An 8,930-nucleotide genomic window follows, 5' to 3' on the forward strand; every position below is an offset into this window, starting at 1 on the left:
TCCGCTCGCGCCCGCGGAGCTCCGCTCGCGCCCGCGGAGCTCCGCTCGCCGCCCTCCTCTGAGCTCCACCGGAGCTCCAACGCGCCCGTGCCGCCAGATTCGTCGCGCCCTGGTCGCCGCGCCGCCGTCACCCTCCGCCCAAGGTCCGCCCAGCGCCGCCGCTCCGGGTTCGCGCTGCCTCCACCGCCAGGATCTCCGCGCGCCGCGCTTCCCGGTCTTCCCCGAGCTCCGCGCGCGCCGGCTGGCTCCGCCCGCGCCTCCGAGCTCCACGCGCGCCGGCCGCGCCTCCACCGCACCGCCCAGGGTCCACCTCGCGTCGCTCGAAGCTTCTCCGCCGCCCCTCCGCCTGCCCCGCCAGGCCCCTGCGCCGCGGCGGTCGTCCCGGCCGCGCGGCCCCTCCGCCTGCCCCGCCTGGCCCCTGCACCGCGACGGCCGTCCCAGCCGCGGCGCCACCGCTCGGCTGCCCCACCTGCCGCGCGCCGCTTGCCCCGGCCACACTTCTCGCCGATTCAATCGCACAGGAGCCCGCATCTTGTTGCCGGACGGGAGAGGGAAGGAAGCAGAGAGAGGGAGGGGCGCGTGACGGAAGTTGAACACCGTCGAAGTGGGATGAACTGGTTCAGTCGTTTTTGTCGAACCAACTCATCCCGAATCAAAGGAATATTCCTCTTTCGGGGATGAGTTCGTCCCTACTTTCTCCAACCAATCACTGAAAAAAAAACGGAATGGAGCGGCTCCGTCCCTGGTTGATTCCTCCAACCAAACGCATCCTTACTTTTCCTCTTACCCTTTCGCATTTCTCTGTTCTCTCTCTCGTCGCGACATGTGAAATCCGGATCGAGGCATTCCATGCCGGCGGAGGCAGATCGCGGAGGCGTGCCGCGTGCGGCTCCTGGCGGAGGAGTGGAGGCGCGTCGGAGCCGTGCGCCCCTCCCTCCGTCAGCATGTGCGCGCGCTGCCATGGTGGCTCCGCCCTAGGCTGTGGCCGGCGGTGGCGAACTGAAAGCTGAAGAGGCATTTAACGAGTTATGCCGACGCCCCTTGCAATCCCTGCCTCTCACGTCCCTCTCCTCCAAGTCCTCAGGTCCCAGCCTTCTGGTACTACTTGCTACTCCGTCCTCTCCTACTTGCTAACTACTTTGGTAGATCCGGATGGGGTATTGGAATTATGCAGGTTGTGTTAGCAAGTGAAGAGGAAATTTAAGATTTCCTCTTGTTTAATCTGTGATTTGCACTCAGTCCATGCTTTTTGCCTAAGTATTTGTGGATTTTGAGTTTAGTGTTTGTTTGATTTCAAGTCGTTGATGGAATGGCATATTTGGGTGTCAGATACTCAGATTTGGTGCTTGCTATCTCAATTTTGGGCTTTTCGTCTGTGTTCTACACAACATTGGTTTGATTACAGAGATAGGTGGAAAGTTCAGACCAGCATGACCATCAGTCATGTATCATCTGAGCTGTGTGCGCGCTCTCAATTTGAGCTCATTTTCCTATGTTGTTCGGTGGTGTCAGTGACGACCTTATTCTGATTCTACTTTGTGAGGTATCTTTCAGTTTAAGCATGTGGAGCAAGTTGTCTTTCTCGCTTGCCTAATACATTAAGCACAGACTTTCTGAACTGATCTCAAGCCTGAGGTATGGTTACACAGAGGCTTAGGATTTTGTGAGCATGTGAAAGACATGCATAATTAGTTTTTTAGTGTTCCCTGTTTGTGACCTATTCTTTTATGTTGTGAAGGGTTCACCAGATTGAACTTTGTGAAGGGTTCAACAAATTAAGCTTTTATACCATTAATATTTTCTTTTGAGGGATCCACGAAATAAGACTTTTCAACTCTTTTAGCTTGTCATTTGAAGGGTTCATCAGTGTTTTTATTGCTATCTATCTTACCATGAAATTTATATCTACTATTTTACATGAAGCTATAATCTTTTTTTCCAAACAAAAGATTGAGGTTGATGTGGCAAAAAGAATTGAATATCCCATGTTCTAAGATTACACCATTTTTGTTGCTGTAATTTGTATACTTAGCCATTTCAACATACTTATTGGGTACTCTAGTTCTGTAAATATCAATTGTAGTATTTTTTTTCTTTCTTATACTACATGCCATCTGAATTGTTTTTATCATATTAGATGCCAAAAAATTACCAATTATGGATGTGAAATATGATTAATGTTTATCTTTGTACTATAATCTTATAGCAAGCAGTACCATAGTCTTGTGATTAAATCTGAAATTTTTCTTGCTTTTTTTGCTTGACTCTTCTCTCCTGAGTCGTCTCAGCATAGCCGGTCCCAAGCCCAGGTAAAGGAGGAGTGTTGCGTTAGGTTTTGGCAAACCAACATAAAAAATAGCTACTCTAATGGATTTGAAACCCACAAGAAACTCATTGGGGGCGTAACCCTCTTAGCGACGCACTACATCGGAACCCGGGTGTGGTGATAAATGGGCAAGGGCCGGGTCGCCATCCCCCCAAGGGCGCGTCGTATCGTGACCTGGGTACGATGATAAGTGAGCAAGGGTCGGGTCGTCACCTGAATGGCGCGCTACATCTACGCCTGGGTGTAGTGAAAAATGAGCAAGGGTCTTCGCACTTCTCTCGACGGGTGCGAAGGGTAAGGAAGCTAGCCGAGCCAACTAGAATTCGTATAGGTAGCTGGAACGTAGGGTCACTAATGGGAAAGTTGCGAGAGCTAGTTGATGCAGCAATTAGGAGGCGTGTAAATATTCTATGCGTTCAGGAGACTAAATGGAAGGGCCAGAAGGCGAAGGAGGTTCAGGATACTGGCTTCAAGCTTTGGTACACGGGAGCAACTCCGGGTAGGAATGGTGTATGCATCTTGATTGATAGGAGCCTTAAGGATTAAGGATGGAGTTGTAGAGGTTAGAAGGCAAGGCGACTAATTATCCTAATCCGGTTGGTAGTTGGAAATTCGGTTTTGAATGTGATCGGTGCCTATGCCCCTCAGATAGGCCTTAGTGAGAGTACCAAGATTCAGTTCTGGGAAGATCTAGATAGCATGGTTAGTACCGTGCCTACCAGCGAGAAACTCTTCATAGGAGGAGATCTCAACAGCCATGTGAGTGCGACTAATGTAGGGTTCGAGCGAGTGCACGGGGGTTTTGGGTATGGTAGCAGGAGTCAAGAGGGGGAGGATGTGTTGAACTTCGCGTTAGCCTACGACTTGTTGATAGCGAATACCGTGTTTAAGAAGAGGGAATCCCATCTTGTGACGTTTCGTAGTGGACAACACTCGAGCCAGATCGACTTTATCCTTGCTAGGAGGGAGGATAGACGTGATTGCTTAGATTGTAAGGTGATACCTGGGGAGTGTGTTGTCCCTCAACACAAGCTTGTGGTGGCGGACTTTCGTCTTCGGGTACGTGTCCACCGGGACAAATGTGCCAAGATTGTGAGAACAAAGTGGTGGAAGCTTAGAGGGGAAGCGGCACAAGCGTTTAAGGAAAGGATGCTAGATGAGGGGCCTTGGGAAGAAGGAGAAGACGCAGATGACATGTGGCTAAAGATGGCAACATGTATTCGGAAGGTGGCCTCAGAGGCGTTTGGCGTGAGTAGGGGAGGCAAACAGGAGGGGAAAGACACTTGGTGGTGGAACGACGAGGTGCAAAGGGCTATTAAGGAGAAGAAGGAGTGTTTCAAGCGCCTCCACCTTGACAAGAGTGCAGCCAACATCGAGAGCTATAAATTAGTGAAGAGGGTTGCAAAGGGCTATAAAGAGCTGTGAGTGTTTGGATAGGTAAGGCGTATGATGACCTGTATCAGTGGCTAGGCACGAAAGAAGGGGAGAAGGACATTTATAGGATGGCTAGGATCCGCGAGCGGAAGACAATGGACATCAACCAAATCAAATGCATTAAGGATGGGACAGATCGACTGCTAGTGAAGGATGAGGAGATCATGGATAGATGGAGAGAGTACTTCGACAAGTTGTTTAATGGGGAGAGTGAGGGCGCTACCCTTGAGTTAGAGGACTCTTTTGACGATACCAACAGACGTTTTGTGAGGAGAATTCAGGAGGTAGAGATCGGGGAGGCTTTGAAGAGGATGATCGGTGCTATAAAAGGATGTCGACATTGATGAAGATGTTAGGCATAGAATTTTAGCTGGCTGGTTGAAATTGCGGCAAGCTTCTGGCATCCTTTGTGACAAGAGGGTGCCACAAAAGTTAAAAAGGCAAATTCTATAGGACAGCAATTCGTCCGGCGATGTTATACGGTGCTGAATATTGTCCTACAAAAAGTCGACATGTCCAGTAACTGAGTGTAGCTGAGATGCGGATGTTGCGGTGGTTTTGCGGGCACACAAGGAGGGATAGAGTCCGGAACGAAGTTATTCGGGATAGGGTCGGGGTGGCACCAGTTGAGGAGAAACTTACCCAGCATCGGCTGAGATGGTTTGAACATGTCCAACGAAGGCCTTCTGAGTTGCCGGTGCGTAATGGGGTTTTTGAGCGGGTCAATAATGTAAAGAGGGGTAGAGGTAGACCTAAACTGACGTGGGATGAGTCGGTTAAGAGAGACCTTAAGGATTGGAATATCTCTAAAGAGATAGGTTTGGATAGGAGCGCTTGGAGACTAGCTATCAATGTGCCTGAATCTTGAACTTATTTCTTTCGGGTTTCATCTCTAGCGTACCCCAACTTGCTTGGGAAAAAAGGCTATGTTGTTGTTGTTGTTTTTTGCTTGACTCTAGATTAGAGTTTGTAAAGAAAGGCTTTTAGCCACCGTTCTTGCTTAATGTTCCTTTTGCATTTTTTGTTCGCTCATGATTGTATTTTGTTCATTAGTGGTCCGCGGTTATAAGGAAAATTCTCTGGTATGAATTACTGTTATTTTTACAGACAACAAATTTGATGATACAAAATACCACTGTATATTTTTAGTTTACATAAAATAAATACAACTGCAGATTACTTGTATAGTAGTCGGCATATGTGTAATTTTATACTATGAATGACGTAAAATTTTGAAGTAAGAACATATAAACAACTTTAACATTGTAGATGATGTCCGAGGACTCTACTTCAAGGGTGATGGTCATGCCAGTAAAGGTCATTGATCAATATTTGCATGCCACCCCTTTCAGGTGAGGACAAGGTGAAGGGTACTTTAGTAACATTGGATTCTCTGTTCTTTTGGGGTGTTTATGTATAACAATCAGTCTGTTTTTGCAAGTATTTATTAAAGCGATGCAAATCTTTTTATATGCAATATATTTCCTTTTGTAAGTGTGTAGTAAGCTACCGAAATACAATTTTCATGTGACACTTGTTAAGTGTGACTGGTTATCAATTTTTCGAGGGCTGTCGGAAAAAATAATGTTACCCTATAATTTTTATCTGTATTTTTATTGTCACCCTAAGAATTGCATGTGACTTTTTAATTTGTTGTTCTTCCCATATTTTTTGTTATTCTAAAAATTTACATGTATTTTTATTGTTTTTATTGTCAACCTAAGAATTTACATGTAACATTTATTTTTTTCTGTTTTTTCCATAAAAAACATTATGGTCTTTATTTCCTTTTTCATTTGATCATTAGATTTTTAGAAGTTCTACTTATATGTGTTGCTTTCTTTCAGTCTCTCAAAAGGAAAATGGAAGTGTTGGTGTATCTGTTGTGTACCATCAAGCAGTACTACACTGCATTAGCTATACCCGATCAGGAGTTAAAAAAAAAAAGAAAGAAAGAGCACATCGAGGAAGGAAAAGCAAATAATCCTAGTTTTTGTGAGAGGCCCCAAAGTGCATAAAGTCTTAAACTAGGGTCTGGAAATAGTATTGTCATATATATGGTTTAATATTTGTATTTTGTTGTCAGTACTTGTAACTTTTTTATCTATATTTTTATTGTCACCTTAAGAATTACATGTAACTTTTTAATTTGTTGTTCTTCCCATTCCCATTTTTTTATTCTAAAAATTTAAATGTAATTTTTTAAATTTACATGTATTTTTATTGTCACCCTAATAATTCACATGCAACTTCTTAATTTGTTATTTCCATTTTTTTATCAGTATAAAAATTTACATGCAATTTTTTATTTGTGATTATATTTTAGTCTTATTTTTACTTTAGCTGGTACAAATGGGAAGCCAAGAACAAATAGGTTGCGTTTGGATGTAGGTATTGAAGGCTGGAATTTAGAATTGGTTTTGTATGAACTTGATATCAGCTGTTTGGTTGTTCTCGGTATTGGTATTGGAAACATCCTCCAATGCCGAGAGGTATTTGGCGTGCAGTTCCACCCCCTCGCGCAATTCCGACCCCAGCAGCTCTGTATTTACTTGCATTCGCGCACCCATCTTCTTCCCCGCGTCTCCCCACGCTCGCTCAGTCGCGCCGCCCTTACCTTTGCCGCCGCACTGAAGCCACCGCGCCCCCCTCCGTCGTCGCGCCGAAATCACTGCGCTACTGCTCTGCTCCCTCGCTCCGCCGCGAATGCAAGCCCCACCCCCTCCTTCCTTGCTGGCCGCGGCCGCACCTCCTCCTCCTCCCTTCCTCGCCGGTCGCAGCCCCCTCCTTCCCCGCGCCCCTCAGCCTCGCACTGCTCCCTTCGCTACTGCTCTGCTCCCTTGCGCTGCTCCCGTCGCTTTGCTCCCCTCCTGCTCCTCCACGCCTCGCTCCCCTCCTGCTCCGCGCACCGAAGCCACCGCGCCAATCCCTTCGCCGCCGTGCCGGTCCCTCCGCCGCCGCTCTGCTCCGCTCCCCTCCGCCGCCGTGTCCTGCTCCGCTCTGCCGCCGCCGGCCTGCCATGGCGCTCCTCCATGCCCATCCTAGCCTCCTCCATCGAGCCCTGCTCTGCTCCTCTCGATGCGGCGCGGTGGAGGTCGATTTGGCCTCGAGGTTGACGACGGAGCAGCAAGGTTGGGAGGTTAGAGGAGCGGCGGTCCATCTTCTCCTCGACTAGCGGCGATGTCCTCATCTGGCCCCCTCCTCGTTCAATTCCATGATTATACATCCAAACAGCAATTGAATTGTTTTGCTATTTAGGATTCCAAGGTCCAATACAATGGTCATCCAAACAATAGAATTCGAATCATGACCATTTCAATATCATGGCTGCTTTGGTATTGAATCCAATTCAATGCCACGCCCTCCAATATCAACATACAAACGGACCCATAGGGAAGTTGGCTTGTTGGGCTGGGATAACGGATAGAAACACGAGACTGTAAAATCAGCTCAATAGGCCCAAACTAGCCTATCGGGTCCGCAACAAGATAATTGCGGCCGCACAACTAGCATTTGCGGCATCCATCCAACAAAACCAGATATAACAGCCTGTGCGATGGATGAAGATTCAACAGCCTAGGTAAGTGATTGATAGATAACGATTTCTCAATCGATTGACGTGGAGACAGACCCGTCCAATTTGGTCACATCATCATGCTGGTGCACCAAAAAGCTAAAAAATATGTGCAGTATAACAATTGGTATGTTTAAAGTGTATAACTATTTGTTACCTCAAAATAGTTCACGAGGGAGAAAAACAACAAGTTATCATGTGTTCCATTCCATCAGAACAAAGCTATGATCCAAAAAAACATTAGGGCACAGCAGGAAAATAAAACCCTGATTAACAAACTATGATTTGTATGGCGGCCAGTGTCATTACTAATCGGAAAGTGCAAGAGGAGAGAAGAATCAGACAAGAGAATATATGCATTTCATTGAAAAAACAAACTCTATCAAATAGTTGAACTTAGATCTTGCAGCCAATTTTGACAAAGGACCAAACTCCCGCACTCACATGCCACTGTAATGGCTTACGCCTCAGACAAGAAGTTAGTACCACTATAGCCTCATCTTTTTATACATTTTCTCCAAAACATAGTAATTTGGCAAAAGTTGAATTATCAACTAACGGTTTACTAAAATAATTTATTGACTGTTGGTTTGACGTTAACTTATAATTGTGGTGTAGTGAATCCACCGAACTCTGTTAGGCTATCAATAATACAAAAATGCAATTTGCATGACGTGGCTAGCTATACTGACCTTACAAAGCTGTCATCAACCAGAATTCCATTGGCCAACAAAAAACCTGTCTCCAGGACGATCTCTAGCAACTTTTGTCATGGAACATATTCTGATGGAAGGTAACACAAGTAGGCGTGGTAGATGGTCTCAAAATTTAGTCTAGATAATCTTAGTGTTGAGTTCAAAAAGGACCGGACTTTTACTTTATACAATTTGAGACAACAAAAATATATAAGGGTCATGTTGAATTGTAAAGAGGCTGCTAGGGCAATAATTCGTTACCACTCCTAAACATAAGTCGTACTTACCAATGTGCAGTGTACAAACTAACTGATTATAGAGAGATACAGTGCATACCACCATGGTGTAATGATGGTCACATATTCGAGTTCCGACATTAACTAATGATATAAGCATATATATTTCCAATGATACCATAGAGTTCATTGCAAGATTTTTCATCTTCACACATTAGTAAGTCGCAACAGACCTCATTAAGGGTAGCTAAATTTCAGAAGTACGGGTTAAACATCGTGAAAATTTGTTGACTTCAAATTATTTTTAAAAAATAATTTAGTAATACTGGAGAGAACTAGGTCGTCCGCCCTTGCACATTAGCAAGATCATTGTATTATAGGCGCACAATGAAAGAAAAATTACCAAATTAGGCAAAGTGTATTACGAAAAAAATATTTTGAGGTATGACAACATTGCTAAAACTTGCATGAAACAACTATATATTATCATTTTTTCATGGCCAAGAGCTAAAACTTTTAAATTTTAGAAGTGAAGAAACGATAGATACAACCATTGTGGAGTGCTAATGCGAGATGTAGAACAAAGAAACTTGAAAATTGATGTTTGACACGCACACTTGTCCATTGCATGCCATGGGTAGTGTTAACATAATCATGTATTCATG

The 8,930-nt window shown here is 45.2% G+C and overlaps 1 long non-coding RNA gene across 1 annotated transcript; it reads left to right on the forward strand.

Annotated features, from left to right (window-relative positions):
* Positions 1-762: 762 nt before the first annotated feature.
* LOC120670907 lies at positions 763-5,931 on the forward strand. The gene is made up of 3 exons (XR_005673428.1): positions 763-1,098; positions 5,030-5,112; positions 5,608-5,931. It is a non-coding gene; the product is annotated as an uncharacterized LOC120670907 (long non-coding RNA).
* Positions 5,932-8,930: the final 2,999 nt, after the last annotated feature.

Source organism: Panicum virgatum, chromosome 4N (genome assembly GCF_016808335.1).
Source record: "Panicum virgatum strain AP13 chromosome 4N, P.virgatum_v5, whole genome shotgun sequence".
Classification (NCBI taxonomy): domain Eukaryota; kingdom Viridiplantae; phylum Streptophyta; class Magnoliopsida; order Poales; family Poaceae; genus Panicum; species Panicum virgatum.